This window comes from Balaenoptera borealis (assembly GCF_965194805.1).
Source record: "Balaenoptera borealis genome assembly, chromosome: 16".
Taxonomy (NCBI): Eukaryota; Metazoa; Chordata; class Mammalia; order Artiodactyla; family Balaenopteridae; genus Balaenoptera; species Balaenoptera borealis.
Window position 1 is genome coordinate 87,115,272 of NC_138872.1, and position 17,089 is coordinate 87,132,360.

Here is a 17,089-nt window from a genome sequence, read left to right on the forward strand (position 1 = left end):
GATGGAACTCTGAGTAGGCAGGGGAAGTGACAGGCCCGTCCAGAGGGCAGGGCCGGGGCTGAGGAGCCCCAGCTCCCGTGAGGGCGGGGACCCAGCACCCGGCCAGGGGGGCAGCACGGGCTCTGTGTCCAGCGCACGTTTGCAGCACGAACACCGTGGGTCCTCAGAGAGGGTCCAGGCGGTCTTCATCCCCAGAGATGAAAGGCAGGCAGCCCTCATCCAGGGAGCTCCTACCACACGCTGTCTCTGGGTCCCCTTGTCCCCCGAGAAGGGTCCTGTGCTCCTGCCACGTCCCGCCACCACGCTGCAAGGCCATCAGCCTGTGGCCCGCCGGCCGTGTCTCCGCCTCGAGACCAGGATTTCGATGTGCAGCCCCCGGGAGGCCGGCACGGCCGAGGGGACCTTCCCGCGCGGCGGGGCCGGTGCTGACGGAGGTGGAGGAGACGCTTGGGCCTCTGAGACTCGCTGCGCTCCTTTCGAGCAGCCGCCCTGAGCTGCTGAGACACGGAAAGGGGTGCCTGGGCCCTAGGCGGCGCGGCGGCCTCTGCGCTTTTCGTCATTCTCCTCAGGCCGCCGAGCGAGGGCAGTGGCAGCTGCTAAGGGCTCCCTCCTTCCTCCTCTCCACAGCTCAGCGGGGGGACCCACGGTGGCACAGGGCCGTGTCCTGTGTCCTCACTCCTGAGAGAGCATGCGCCTCAGGCCACAGGCCCCATGGCCTTTCCTGCACCCCCTATGTGGCTCCCCTTTCATTGGCACAGAGCCCAGGACCCCAGTGCAGAGGGGGAAGGTCTAGAAGGCGAGGTTGGGGGGGCTTCCTGAGAGCTGGAAGTTGCCCGAGTCTCTGTGACCCTGAATGCCTTTTAGGGGGTTTCTGCTGTTCACCGCCCCCAGAAAACCTTGCCTGAGGACAGTCCTGTCTGGGAGGATTTTGCAAGGACTTCCCAGCAGCCCAGGGGGGTGTAAGAAGCACCCAGGGCCACAGGGTCAGCGGTCAAACATCTGGGCTCTGGATTGGCTACTCAAGCTGCCGGACCAAGAAAAGTCACTTCCCGTCTTTGGGCTGTTTGCTCACAAGGTGTCAGTGATCCCTGCGGTCTCTGCGGAACCGGGGGTGGGGGGGGGGAGGTGGGGGGGACCATGTTGGTCCCCATCTGCCTAACACTCAGCCGCCCTCAGGCCACCTGCCCTGGAAGCGTTGGTCTGGGGAGCCCCGAGAGAGCCCCAGAAGGCATCCCAGAGGGAAGTGGGCAGTGCTCCAGCCATGAGTCGCCTTGTCCCTTCCCGGGCTCTGGCCTGGCCCCCCAGCAGAGAAGGCCTGGACCCCGGCACCGCCCACCCACCCCCCGCCCCCGCCCCCGGTCTGCTCGCCGTCGAGCTTCCCTAAGCAAGGGAGGCTAGACAGCCCGGTGCTCCCTCCCCAGCCCCAGGGTCATCAGGCCTTCCTGACCGCGCACTGGTGTCCCGAGACGTGCAGGGGGGCCGGCCGTCACAGGCAGGTGGACAGAGCAGAGTGAGGGTCCCATCACCCACACAAGCTGAGCCACACATTTCACCCCTGGTTTCCTCCCACCCGTGAGACCCAGGCAGACGGCCGTTAATTCAACAGCTGCTATTCTGGGTCCCGACTCTCCACTGGGCTCCAGGTTAGGACCAAGGAGGCGCAGTGAACAGGTGAGGTGGGGGACAGGCACCCCATGTCACGCCAGGGTCCCCTGGGTGGCCAGGAAGAAGCTCCCGCCTCCTGGAGAAGCTTCCCCTGCGCTTCTGGGAGGCGAGGAACTGCCTGCCCGGCTTCCTGAGGTCTCTGTCCCACTAGGGTCCTGTCTTGGGGGACAGGGCAGAGGGAGGGAGGGCTCAGTTCTCGGGACATGCACCTTGAGTGAGGGCCGCCATTTGTCCCATCTCCCGGTCACGGTGGCTGGTCAGCGGCCTCCTGTCCAGTCCCCACAGCCAGCGGGATGAGGACGGTGCCCCCCTGCCCAGTGCCACGTGGCACCCCAAGGCGGGAGACGACCCCCAGCACAGGCAGGAGCCCGGCCGTGAAGGCTGGCATTATCGCCCCAGCCCCAACGGGGAGACTTTTCCTCCAGCTGCCCTTTGCCTCTTTGGAACCCTTTATGATGAGGGCTTCCTTTGAGCCGAATGCTACCCCAGCTCTGGGCTGCCAGCTCCCAGGCCTTTCCGGCAGGGCCGCCCACCCCTGCCTGCCCAGCCTCATTCAGGAGAAATGCCCCCACGGATGGCTGGGGGATGTGTCACCATCATCCCTGGCACTGCAAGGGAATTCTGTTTAAGCCTTAAGAAATGATGCTACAACAATAGATGTCCATTGCAGAAGATTTGGAAAATTATAAAAAACTTAAAAAAAAAAAAAGACCCCATAATCCAGCCATCAGGAGGTAGGTAACCTCTCTGCCTTTTTGTCAGACATCCTTCAAATAATTTTCCTCTCAACATTTAAATACAGTATTCTGTTCTGCCGGAGGCTTTGTCGCATGACACCCTTCCCTGTCAATAGCCAGGAACTGGCATCTTCATTGTGTTGTCTGCACTGTTTTGTTTCATGGAGGATTCACCTGGTTTGTGACATTTTGGTTTTTCCCAGTTTCTCACTATTTTACATGATATATATTATAAAAAATAGTATATATATTATGTAAAATAATATATATATATATTATGTAAATAGCATATGTGTGTGTGTGTATATATATATATATATATATCTCACTGTGATAATCTTCTTTCCATAAATCTTTGTTGCACAGGTTTCTGATTTTCCCCTCTTAGGATAAATTCCTGCAGAATGCGGGTCACAAGCCTACACTTTTGACACGTGTAGCTACCAGGATTTTCCGATTTATTACTGTGGGGGACGGAGAACTCGGACCCTGAGAAATGCTTGGTGTTCTGTCCCGAAACTGGTTATTACACAGAAGGTGTGGGATACCCACCTCCCCACCTGCCCCGTCCCTGGTGTGGCCAGGAAGAGACAGGAACTGGAAGAGTAATTACCTATCAAGCCTGGGGTGACATCTCCTCCTTTCAGCTGCCCAGTTAGCACATGAAGTTGGAAACCCAGACGAGCCCCCTGTTCGTCCAGAAGGATCCTCGCCCTCAGCTGGGGGATGCCTAGCGCCAGGGCCCCCAGAAAGGAGAGGCAGCCTGCGGACGCCCAGCCCAGGGCCAGCTGAGGCTTCAGGCAGCCAGTTCCCAGTCAGTCCATCCCCTGCACACAGGACACGTGCGTCTCAGACCCCAGACCTCTCTTGTGAAGCCACCTCGCTACAGCCAAATCTAGAAATGGGCAGTGATATGGGGTCTCCTGTCCCTTCAGCCAGATGAGAAGGCGCCTCATCCCATTGCACCTCAGTTTCCCCACAGTAGGTTGAATAGAGGCCCCCAAAAGGTGTACCCACCCAGGCCCTCAGAATGGGATCTTATTTGGAATAAAGGTCTTTGCAGATGTAATTAAGGTAAGAACCTCAAGATGAGATCATCCTGGCCTCTGGTGGGCCCTAAATCCAATGGCAGACAACACTGAGGTACCACCTCACACCAGTCAGGACGGCCATCATCAGAAAGCCTACAAATAATAAATGCTGGATAGGGTGTGGAGAAAAGGGAAACCTCCTACACTGTTGGTGGGAATGTAAATTGGTATAACCATTATGGAGAATAGCGTGGAGGTTCCTCAAAAAACTAAAAATAGAGCTGCCATATGATCCTGCAGTCCCACTCCCGGGCATATGTTCAGACAAAACTGTAATTCGAAAAGATACATGCACCCCTATGTTCATAGCAGCACTATTCACAATAGTCAAGATGTGGAAACAACCTAAATGTCCATCGACAGATGAATGGATAAAGAAGATATGTGTATATACATACACAATGGAATATTATTCAGCCATTAAAAAAAACGAAATAATGCCATTTGCAGCAACATGCATGGACCTAGAGATTATCGTACTAAGCGAAGCAAGTCAGAAAGAGAAAGACAAATACCATGTGATATCACTTATATGTGGTATCTAAAATACGACACAAATGAACATATCTACAAAACAAAAACAGACTCACAAATACAGAGAACAGACTTGTGGTTGCCATGGGGGAGGGGGGTGGGGGAGGGAAGGATTGGGAGTTTGGGGTCAGCAGATGCAAACTAGTATATATAGGATGGATAAACAAGGTCCTACTGTACAGCACAGGGAACTACATTCAATATCCTGTAATAAACCATAACGGAAAAGAATATGAAAAAGAATGTATATATGTATAACTGACTAGGCTATACAGCAGAAATTAACACAACATTGTAAATCAACTATAATTCAATAAAATGTTTTTTAAAAGATAGAAGTTTAGGGCTTCCCCTCTGGCTCAGTGGTTAAGAATCCGCCTGCCAATGCAGGGGACACGGGTTCGAGCCCTGGTCCGGGAAGATCCCACATGCCGCGGAGCAACTAAGCCCGTGTGCCACAACTACTGAGCCTGTGCTCTAGAGCCCGTGAGCCACAACTACTGGGCCCGCATGCTGCAACTACTGAAGCCTGGGTGCCTGGAGCCCGTGCTCTGCAACAAGAGAAGCCACCGCCGCGATGAAGAGTGGCCCCCGCTTGCCGCAAGTAGAGAAAGCCCTGGCACGAAACGAAGACCCAACACAGCTAAAAATAAATAAATAAATAAAAAAGAAAAAAAAAAAAAGATAAAAGTTTAAATATAAAAATAAATAAATAAATCCAGTGGGGGGGGCATCCTAAGAGACAGAAGAGGAGAGACACAGAGGGAGGAAGGCCAGGTGACACCAGAGGCAGAGGTAGAGGATGCGGCCACAAGCCAAGAGACCCCAGAGCCACCCGAAGCTGGAAGAGGCAGGAAGGATCCTCCCTGGAACCTCTGGAAGGAGGGTGGCCCTGCCAACACCTTGACTTTGGACTTCCAGCCTCTAGAAATTTATTTAAGAAAATTAATTTCTGTTGTTTTAAGCTCCTCCCCTCCCCTGCCGCTCCGTCTACAGTCATTTGTTACAGCAGCCTCAGGAATCTAATGCAAGTTGGAAAATAAGAAAATGCTTCATATGGTTGTTATAAGGGTCAGGAAAACATCCAGAATGTTCTCAGCACTCGGTAGGTCCTCAAAACACGGCAGCCACTCATCCCGCCAACACTTAGACACCCGCCGTGTGCCAGGTGCTGTGCTCGGGGGACAGGGCGCGTCCATTCTGTCCACGGGCAGCAGACGGGAGAACAGACATCGTGTGGGGAGAGAGGAGGGAGGAGGGGCTGAGGAGCTCGTGCCATGTGAGATGGGCAAGATAAGCTGAGCTGCGGTCTCCGGGCAGAGATACGGGTCCTGCCGGCCAGAAGGGACAGCATGAGCAGAGGCCTGGACGTCAGGGTGGGCAGGGCCTGTGGGGAGCGGAGTCGTCGGTGGTCAGGAGTCAGGAGTGCAGGCCTCCATGCGGCAGGGCTACCTGGGGGAGGTGGGAGCCGGGGAGGGGGCGAGTCAGGGAACCGGAACAAGGCCAAGGGGGCCCAGATGGCCCAAGCAGGGGTTTCCCCGCCTTTCACTAGGGCACCTGGGAGCAGTGGGGCGGGGGGGGGGGGTGTTGGGGGGGGTCAGGCAGGTGATGTTCAGGTGGGAGGTGATGGGGGCTGACCCAGGGTCCAGGTGGGGGGCTGTGGGGAGGACCTCGGACCTGGGGGGCTTGGGGTCTGCTTGGATGGGCAGGGATGCGAGTCGAGGCCTCCCCCAGGTCACGGCCTCCTGGAGAACTGCCCAGCAGCCAATCTAAAGTGACAGTTTCTTGTCACACAGCAGAAACTAACACAACATTGTAATGCAGTTATACTCCAATAAAGATGTTAAATAAATACAAATAAAAATATTTTCTCTGTAATAAATAAATAAATAAGTGACCGTTTCCTGAGTGCCAGCCCACACTGGGCGCCCTGGGACCTCACCCGCAGAGCTCAGGGCCGGCTGGGGCTCCCCTCAGGCCTGGGGGGACAGAAGCCCCTGGCGTTCAAGGCCGGATGAGTGGGCTTGGCCCGCACCCCAGCGCGAGAAGGGCCCTCCTGCGTGCGCGGGGTCGGAGTGAGGCGGGGCCCCAGCCTGGCCCAGCCCCCTGCGCCCGTCCTCTGAGCTCCGGATTAGCATTCGCTCTGGGTGCCTGTGTCTGGGAACCCTTGTCCCCTCCGGAGATCGTCCAGGCTGGCTGGGCTGAGGGGGTGGGCTCAGCTCGGGTACCCCTGACACACACCCACACACACACACCCCGAGGGCCCTGCCCCTCCTGGCGGCAGCACGGGTCGTCCCCACGCCCGGGCCCCACAGGCTCAGCAAATGCTGGCGTGGGAGTGGGGGTCCTCGGCATCCGGGGGACAGACCCCCGCTCTGCATCTGCGTCTGTCTCCACCTCCTGGGCATCTTGCTCCCTCCCTCTGCCTCGTTCTCTTCCCCACCGTGGTCTGCGCGGTCAGCGGACCAGAGAGGATCCCCACGTGCCGCTTCTGGAACGGAAACAGAGAAGCGGGCCGGGGGCTCCGAGATATCTCCCGGAGCACACGCGCTCTCCTCGGGAAGTGCCCCACGCCTGGCGACACCCATCCCGGCAGGTCAGCCTGCGCTCTGGGCACCTGAAGACGTTCCCCTCGCACCTGCACGCCGCCCATTTGGGCTGCGGGCAGCCACAGTCCCTGCACGTGGTCCCCAACAACGACGACAACAGCTCCATCCTCGGGTGCCCAGAGCAGGGCAGACGCGGGCGTTTCCAGGACTGAGCCTGCATCCTGCTCAGCCGTGACAGCGGTGACTCCGGACAGACTGGCTGCCTCCTCTCCAGCCCCCATCCCTCGACCGCAGGACGTGGCCATCCCGCCCCCACCTGGGTGGTCGTAAGGGCTGACGGGATCAGCCAGGACGAGGGCATCGTGGGGAGGAATGCCATCAGCGTTCTGGAAGGTTTCTGACCCCAAGGCACCCTGCCCGGCACAAGTGGCCCAGCTCGTGTGTGGTGGACACAGGGGTCTCGAAGGCTCAGGCTGTGGTGATCAGGCCAGGGGACCCACCTGAGGCCACACCACTGGGATTTGGGATGTCCTCACTCCCAGAGATGACCTGCCCCTGCTTGCCCCACCAGGGAGACCCGGAGAGGCCCAGCATCCAGTGGGAGCAGACCCCTAGGTGGTGGGCTGTCCTGGGCAGGCCTGTGAGGAGACAGGGCCCTGGCCACACCAAGTCCTGCCTGAGGGGGTCCCAGCTTTGTGGCCGGTTTGAGTCCTCAGAAGCCATGGTCCAGAAGCTTCTGCAAGCAGGCACAGGAGGGGGTGGAGGGTGGTCAGGGAAGACGATGGGGGGAGGGTCCCAGGTGGAGGCAGAGTCGGCCTGAAGAGGCCAGGCTGCATCTGGTCAACCGCTGGAATCTCTCTCGACTGCCCCCAGCCCCAGGCCAGGCCACCTGGCCTCACCTGGATGACAGCTCAGGCCTCCCGTGGCCCCTTCCAAGCCACACATCCAGAGCCAGGTGAAGCCACGTGGCCCCAGAAGCCTTTCAAGGACTCCCCTTGCTCTTAGGGTGAAGCCCAACCTTCCCACGGAGCCCGTGAGGGCCCTGGCCACCCGCCCACCACACCCCACCCTCACCAGCTGTTAGCTGCCCCGGCTCGTCTGACCCCATCACCACCCTTTCTCCCTCTGCGGTTCTTCTGCCTAGAAGGCACCCCGCCACCCTGCAACCCCAGCTGGGATTCCCAAATTAGGGTAAGCCCCAACCTCATGGGGGTGCCACGGGGCTCTGGCTGCTCCCCCCCCCCGGCTGCCCTCCCCATCTGCTCCAGCCCCTCTCCTCTCCTGCCCGGTCTCACCTCCAGGTCTCTGCCAGCCAGCCAGGCCCCCACCTGAAGCACCCGTCCCCCTCCCCTTCACAGGGGGGACTCCCTCTCCACACTTAGGTTTCAGGCCCCACGGCTGCTTCTTCCCAGAAGCCCTCCGGTCACGCGTTTCCATCGACACGATTACCTGGCCAGTGTCTGTCTTCGGCCCGCAGCTGCACGCTGGGGGTTGCGGGTGTCCCCGTTAGCACCTAGTGCAACGCCCAGCCCACAGTGAGCGCTCGGCCCAGGTGGGTGTGCTGCCACGCGTCACGGCACGCACGTCCCCGCGCGCACCCAGCACCCCTGCCTGCCCGGCGCTCCGAGCGCACCCACACGGGCTCACCTGCCCCCAGGCACACACGTGCACACGCGTGCGTGCGTGCTCCCACGCACTCCCAGCACACTGCACACGTGCCCCTCCGCACACGCCACCCCGGGCACTCACCCCCCCCACACGGTCACACGCATGAGCCTTGCTCATGCCGTCCCCACCACCCTCACTCCAACGGGCGCCGGAGCTGCTGTTTGCCGCCTCTGCCTGCCGGCGTGTTTGCCAAGCAGTTTCCATGGCGACACATCTCGGCTCTGACAGGAGCAGTGGAGTGCAGGGAAGACGGCCTCCGCGGAGGGGACGAGACTCGAGGTCTCTGCGTCCTCAGGCTCCCAGGCAGGCAAGGGCGGGTGTTCCCATAAGTGGAGACACCACCGCCGCCCCGCCCTGAACTAGGCTTGCACCTGAGAAGAGGCTCCGGGACTTCTGGGCTACCTGCTCCAGGACGCAAGTCGCTCAGCCATTCAACAAACCTTGTATGCTGGCTACAAAGCTGCCTGAGGCGTAGGCCTGGCTCACAAGAGCTCACGGTCGTGCCCTGAGACTGGACCGTTGTCCCACTGCCCAGCTGAAAGCCCATCCCAGACGGGTCAGTGGCTCCCTGAGCACCAAGGCCTAGCCGCCCACCTTCTGCCCACGTGGGGCGAGGATGCTGGGCTCCCCCTCTGTAGATCAACTGCAAAAGCAACCCTGATTCTGCACCCCTCCCTGAACCATCATTCCCTTTGCTGCAACTCCTGTGAAATAGGGGAGCCTCTTCCCCACCCTTGAATCTGAGCCTGCCCTGTAACTTGCTTCGGTTGATAAAAGGTGACAGAGTTGATGCTATGCCAGTTCTGAGCTTAGGCCTCAAGGATGACGTGCTTCTGCCTGCTCTCTCATGGGCACCTGCGGTAGCATGAGAACAAGCCTGGGCTAGTCTGCTGAAAGGTGAGAGAACATACGGGTCATCCTAGCTGAGCCCACTCTAGACCAGCTAGCCCCAAGCCAACCCACCACAGATGCAAGAGAGCGAGCCCAGAGCAACAGTCCTGCCAGGTTGGCCCCCAGACCCTTCAGAAATAATAAAATGTTGTTTTAAGTTACTGACCTGAGATTGTTTGTTACACAGCAACAGCTAACAGATACACCCTCTCCCAAGGGCCCTGGCCAGCAGCCACCCAACCTCATGCAATCAGCACATGCTGAGTGCCCAAAAGCTCCCCCAACATGCTGAGGACTGGGCTGGAGCACGTGAGCTGTACACAGATCTACTGTGTGCCAGCCTTGTGCTGGAACCTAGGGAGGGAGATGACCACCTCTGCCTTCTAGGAGTCTGCAGCACCGAGAGGGCAGCTTTATGAGTCCCCCCCCCTTACAGGTGGGAGAGGCTGGGTGACCTGCCCAAGGCCTGTGATAGGTAGAAGCAGGTGGGCATGGCCACAGAACCTGGCTGGGTCAGAGCTGTTTTTTCTCCTCTTGGACACCTGTTTGGAAACACTTTACTTCCTGGGTAACTGCACCTGTTAGGTCATTATTGGAGTGATTTTTCAGTCCCTATTCACTGAGGACTGTGGATCAGTGTTACTGCCCAGTGGGGCATCTGATGGGCAGGGCCCCCTCCCTCCCTGAGCTGAGAGCCAGGGCCCCTCTTACAGGGGCCTGTATCTGAGTCATCCAATTTCCCCCACTCTCTTGTCAGCACTTCAGTGTTCCTAAACTGATGGTTTTAAGTACTTTACCCAGCATTTCTCATTGTTTGCAGTGAGACGGTTGCCCAGATAATCTAGCCTGCTTCCACTGGGAAAAGATGTCTGCATGGCAACAGTGCTGGCATACAGCTGCTGCACCCGGGTCGGGCACACCAACCAAAGCTCATTCTGTGACCTCATGGGGTAAAGGGACAGAAGTCAGGGCCAGTCCTGTCCAAGTGGGGAGTATTACAGAACACCCAGCAGACCTTAAACTGAAAACCTGGAGGAGGAGAGCAAGGCGGCACAGTAGGAGGACGTGGAGCTCACATCCCACCATGAACACATCAAAAATACATCTACGTGAGGAGCAATTCCCACTGAAAGCAAACTGGAGACTGGCAGAAAGACTCCTGTGCAACCAAGGCCATGAGAAAGATCTGTACGGACTCAGGAAGGAAGGGAAGAAAAGCGATCACGTCGGGGCTCGTGCCCCTGGGAGGGGACACAGAAGAGGAGGGGGATTACATGCGCTTGGAGTTCCTCCCTGGGGAGTGAGTGGTTCAAACCACATATTGGGGCATCCCAGCCTTGAGGATCCACACCAAGAGAATGAGTCACCGTGGCTGGTTTGAAAACCAGTGGGACTAACAGGAGGGCTGTAAGAAACCTAGACTCCACTCGTGAAGCGTGGGCACCGGCTTGCTTACTCCTGAAATAAGGCAGAGGAAGCAGATTAAGACCGCCCGGGGCTCTGGCTGGTTGCCCGGGATCACCCAGCTCCCGCCCCAGCCCCAGCTGAGCACCTGCTCTTGCTCCACGGCCCAGCTCCACACGAGGGTGAAGCCTGTGGCAGCTGAGGACAGTGTGCAGCTGTGGGGGACGGAGCCAGCTGGGACCCTGCACAGCATCCAAATGGGGCGAGGACAGGGGCAGCAGATCAAGAGCAGTCTGGAACTCTGACTGGTGTGCCAGTGCTGCCCCAGCACATACCCTGGCCCAGGCCAAGCACCCACTCTGGCACCTCTTGCTCCAGCACTGCTCCCCCCGTGAAGGTGCCAGTCCTGGAAGTGGGGGGAGTGCACACTTAGAACAGAATCAGCTTGGGCCCAACCCTCAGGGCTGCTGCTCCAGCCTTGGGAGTCAGCACCACCCCAATAGGGCAGTGATGGCCACTGAGAAGAGGAGAAGCTCCAGCTCACACCTGGCTCTGGCTCCAGCCCCACCTCCTACCAAGGTGACAGCTGCCAGCACACCCTGGGGGAAGACATGACTTGCTCACTTCAGCTCCACCTCTCCCACCAAAGCCACTGGGTACATGCAGACTGTATAGGGACACTCCCACACAAGGACTTGCCTTAAAGACTGAGATAGGTAACTGCTTCACCTAATTTCACAGACATAGAAAACTAAGCAAAATGAGAAGACAGAGGAATTTGTTTGAAATGAAAGAACAAGAAAAAAACTAAAATAACAACTAATGAAACAGAGACAAATAATTTACCAGATAAAGAGTTCAAAGCATTAGTGATAAGAATGTTAACAGATCTGGGGAAAAAAATAAATGAATGCAGTTAAAATTTTAACAAGAAACCAGAAAATATAAAAAGAAAACAGTCAGAACTGAAGAATACTATAAAGAAAATGAAAAACACACACAGAAGGAATTAACAGCAGACTACGTGATACAGAAGAATGCACAAGTGATGTGGAAGATGGAATAATGGAAATCACCCAATCAGAACAGCAAAAAGAAAAGCACATTAAAAAAAAGAGAACAGTTTAAGGGACATTTGGGACATCAAGCATACTGACATTTGCATTAAAGGAGTCCCAGAAGAAGATAGAAAAGAGTTGAAAATGTATTTGATGAAGTTATGGCTGAAATCTTCCTGAACCTGAAAAAGGAAACAGATACCCAAGTACAGGAATCACAGAGAGTCCCAAACAAGATGAACCCAAAGAAACCCACACCAAGACATATCATAATTAAAATGGTAAAAGTTAAAGAAAGAATTCTAAAGGCAGCAAGAGAAAAAAAAAGTCACACACAAGGGAATCCCTATAAGGCTATCAGCTGATTTTTCTGTAGAAACTTTGAAAAGCCAGAAGGGAGTAGCATGATATATTTAAAGTGCTGAAAGGGAAAAACCTACAACCTAGGATACTCTACCCAGCAAGATTATCATTCAGAATTGAAAGAGCGATAAAGAACAACTCAGAAAAGCAAAAACTAAAAGAGTTCATCAATACTAAACCAAACCCCCCAAAATGTTAAAGGGTCTTCTCTAAGTGGAAAAGAAAAGGCTACAAGAAGAAGTAAGAATCTATAGGAAGAAAAAATTCTACTAGTAAAGGCAAATACATAGAAAAGGCTGTGGATCAACTAATTAAATAAGATAGTATGAAGAGGGGACTTTCCTGGTTGGGAGTCCGCCTGCCAATGCAGGGGACACAGGTTCGATCCCTGGTCCAGGAAGATTCCACATGCCGCATAGCAACTAAGCCTGTGTGCCACAACTGCTGAGCCTGTGCTCTAGAACCCGCGAGCCACAACTACTGAGCCCATGTGCCACGGCTGCTGAGGCCCGCACGCCCAGGGCCTGTGCTCCTCAACAAGAGAAGCCACTGCAATGAGAGGCCCACGCACCGCAACGAGGAGTGGCCCCTGCTCACCACAACTAGAGAGAGCCTGTGCGCAGCAGCAAGGACCCAACGCAGCCATAAATAAATAAATAAACAAACAAGTAGGTTTATAAAAAAGATAGTATGAAGATTAAAAGACAAAAAAATTATAAAATCAACTATAACTACAGTAAACAGTTATGGAATAAACATGAAGATGTAAAATATGACATCAAAAACACAAAACGTGCGGGAGAAGAGTGAAAAATAGATCTTTTAGAATGTGTTTGAACTTAAATGACTATCATTTTAAAACAAGTAGATATCGTTTTAGGTCAGCATATATGAACACCATGGTAACCACAAATCAAAACCTAGAATGTATACACAAAAACTACAAAGAAAGGAACACAAACATACCACCAAAGAAAATCATCAAACCACAAGGGAAGATACTAAGAAGAAAAGAACGGAGAACAACTACAAAAACAACCAGAAAACAAGTAACAAAATAGCAACAAGTACATACCTACCAATAATCACTTTAAATGTCAATGGACTAAATGCTCCAATCAAAAGACTTAGGGTGGCTGACTGGATTAAAAAAAGACCCTTCTATATGCTGCTCATGAGAGACTCATTTCAGAGTTAAAATTACACACAGACTGAAAGTGAGGGGATGGAAAAAGATATTTCACACAAATGGAAATGACAAGAAAATTAGGGTAGCAATACTCGTATCAGACAAAATAGACTTTAAAACAAAGTCTATAACAAAAGACAAAGAAAGGCATTATATAATGTTAAAGGGATCACTACAAGAATAGGATATAACATTTGTTAACTTATATGAACCTAAGTATATAACGCAACTATTAACAGACATAAAAAGAGAAATTCACAATAATATAATAATAGTAGTGGACTTTAATACCCACTGACTTTAATGGACAGATCATCCATACAAAACAATCAATAAGGAAATAGTGGTCTTCAATGACACATCAGTTGGACTTAATAGATATCTACAGGACATTCAATCCAAAAACAGAAGAATACACATTCTTTTCAAGTGCACAAAGAATGTTCTCCAGGCTAGATCACATGCTAGGCCACAAAACAAGTCTCAACAAATTTAAGAGGATAGAAATTATATCAAGCATTTTTTCCCAATCACAATGGTAAGAAAACAGAAATCAGTTACAGGAAGAAAAATGGGAAAAACACAAACACGTGGAGACTAAACAATACGCTACTAAAAAACCTATGGGTCAATGAAGAAATCACAGGGAAAATCAGAAAATATCTTGAGACAAATAAAAATAAAAACACAAATGTAAGCAGTTTTAAGAGGGAAGTTTACAGTGATACAGGCCTATATCAAGAAATAAGAAAAATCTCAAATAAACAAGCTAACCTACCATCTAAAGAAATTAAAAAGGAAGCACAAAGCCCAAAGTCAGCAGAAGGAGGGAAATGATAAGGATCAGAGAGAAAATAAATACAATAGAGATTTTTTATAAAAATAGAAAAGATCAATGAAACCAAGAACTGGTTTTTTAAAAAGATAAACAAAATTGATAAGCCTTTAGCCAGGTTCATGAAGAAAAAGAGAAGACCCAAATAACAAAATAAGAAATGAAAGAGGGGAAATAACAACCGATATCACAGAGATACAAAAATTCATAAGAGAATACTCAGAACAGTTATATGCCAACAACTTAGACAACCTAGAAAAAAATGGATAAATTTCTAGAAACATACAGTCTTCCAAGACTAAATCAGGAAGAAATAGACAATATGAACAGACCAATCACTAGTAATGAAACTGAATTTGTAATTAAAAACAACAACAACAAAAAAAACTCTCAGCAAACAAAAGTCCAGGACTGGACAGCTTCAGAAGGGAATCCAACCAAACATATAAAGAAAAGCTAATAACCAGCCTTTTCAAACTGTTCCAAAAGATTGAAGAGGAGGAAACACTCTCAAATTCATTCTATGAGGCCACCATTACCCTGATACCAAAACCAAAGACACTACCAAGAAAAGAAAGAAGGAAGGGAGGAAGGGAGGGAGAGAGGGAGAGAGGGAGGGAGGGAGGGAAAGAAGGAGGAAGAAAGAACATCTCTGATGAGTATAGATGCAAAAATCCTCAACATAATATGAGCAAACCAAATTCAACAATATATATATATGAAAAGGATCATACACCATGATCAAGTAGGATTTAGTCCAGGGGTTCAAGGATGGTTCAATACCTGCAAATCAACCAATGTGATACACCACATTAACAAAAGGAAGGATAAAATTCACATAATCATTTCAATAGATGCAGAAAAAGCACTTAACAAAATTCAACATCCATTAATCAAACTCTCATAAAAGTTGGTATAGAGAGAACATATCTCAACATAATAAAGGGCATTTATAACAAAACCACAGTTAACATCATACTCAACAGAGAAAAGCTGAAAGCTTTTCCTCTAAAATCAGGAACAAGACAAGGATGCCCATTCTTGCCATTTCTATTTCATATAGTATTAGAAGTCCTACCTGAACCAATCAGACAAGAAAAAGTAATAAGACGCATCCAAACTGGAAGGGAAGAATAAAACTGTCCCTATTTGCAAATGGCATAATACTATATAGAGAGAACCCTAAAGTCTCCATCAAAAAACTGTTAGAATAAATTAATTCAGTAAAGTTGCAGGATACAAGATTAATATACAGAAATCTGCTGCTTTTCTATACACTAATAATGAACTCTCAGAAAGAGAAAGCAAGAAAACAATCCCGTTTAAAATCACACCAAAAAGAATAAAATACCTAGAAATAAACTTAACCAAGGAGGCGAAAGACCTATACTCTGAAAACTATGAAACACTAATGCAGGAACCTGAAGAGGATATAAAGAAATGGAAAGATATCCCATGTTCATGGATCTGAATAATTCTTATTGTTAAAATGTCCATATTACCCAAAGCAGTCTATAGATTTAATGCAATTCCTATCAAAATACACATTACATTTCTAACAGAAATAGACCAAATAATCCTAAAATTAATATGGAAGCACAAAAGACCCTGAATAGCCAACATAATCTTGAGAAAAAAGAACAAAGCTGGAGGTATCACACTCCCTGACTTCAGACTATACTACAAAGCTACAGTAATCAAAACAGTATGGTACTGGCACAAAAACAGACACGTATATCAATGAAACAGAATAGAGTCAGAAATGGTCGATTAATCTACAACAGAATAGAGAAGCCATGCATTTATAGTCAATTAATCTACAACAAAGGAGGCATAAATATACAATGGAAAAAGACAGTCTCTTCAATAAGCAGTGCTGGGAATGCTGGACAGCTACATGTAAAAGAATTAAACTATTACATTTTCTCACATCATATACATAAACTGAAGATGGATTAAAAACGTAAATAAAAGACCACAGCCCATAAAACTCCTTGAAGAAAACATAGGCAGAACACTCTTTGACATAAATCATAGCAGTTTTTTTTTTTTTTTGATCTATCTCCTAAGGAAAAGGAAACAAAAGCAAAAATAACCAAATGGGACTTAATAAACTTACAAGCTTTTGCACAGCAAAGGAAACCACTGACAAAGCGAAAAGACAACCTACTGAACGGGAGAAAATATTTGCAAATGATATAACCGATAAGGGGTTAATATCCAAAATGTATAAGCAACTCATGCAACTCAACATCCAAAAAAACAAATAACCCAATTAAAAAATGGGTGGAAGTCCTGAAGAGACTTTTTTTTCCAAAGAAGATATACAGATGGCCAACAGGCACATGAAAAGATGCTCAACATTGCTAATCATCAAAGAAATGCAAATCACAACCACAATAAAATACCACCTCACACCTGTCAAAATGGCTACCATCAAAAAATCTACAAATGATAAATGTTGGCAAGGATGTGGAGAAAAGGGAAACCTTGTGCACTGTTGGTGGGAATGTAAATTGGTGCAGCCACTATGGAGAACATTACGAAGGTTTCTTAAAAGACTAAAAATAAAACTACCCTATGATCCGGCAATTCCACTCCTGAGTATATATCTAGAAAAAATGAAAACACTAATTTGAAAAGATACATGCACCCCAATGTTCATAGCAGCACTATTTACGATAACTAAGATGTGATAGCAACCCAAGTGTCCATCAATAGATGAATGGATAAGAAGATTACACACACACACACACACACACACACAATGGAATATTACTCAGCCATAAACAAAAATATTTGTCCATTTGCAGCAACATGGGTAGACCTGGAAGCCACGAGCAGACACATGTGGGCTTTGTGTCCTGGAATTGGGCGCACGGTGGCAAACCCCAGCTGGTTGGTCCGATGCACTTGGTCCCACTGCATTCCTGAGTCCTTCATAGTCAGGCATGTTAAATAAGTCAGACAAAGACAAATATTATATGTTATCACTTATATGTGGAATCTGAAAAATATAACAAATGAATATAACAAAACAAAAAGACTCACAGATATAGAGAATAAACTAGTGGTTACCAGTGGGGAGAGGGAAGGAGGGAGGGG

At 50.5% G+C, this 17,089-nt stretch overlaps 1 protein-coding gene across 1 annotated transcript in view; it reads right to left on the reverse strand.

Moving 5' to 3' along the window:
• AMZ1 (archaelysin family metallopeptidase 1) overlaps positions 1-8,324 on the reverse strand; it is a 42,866-nt gene extending 34,542 nt beyond the window's left edge. Inside the window, exon 1 of the mRNA XM_082362855.1 lies at positions 8,026-8,324. The gene's annotated coding sequence lies outside the window, so the exon portion shown is untranslated. The remainder of the gene's footprint in view (positions 1-8,025) is intronic.
• Between the last annotated feature and the right edge of the window lie 8,765 nt (positions 8,325-17,089).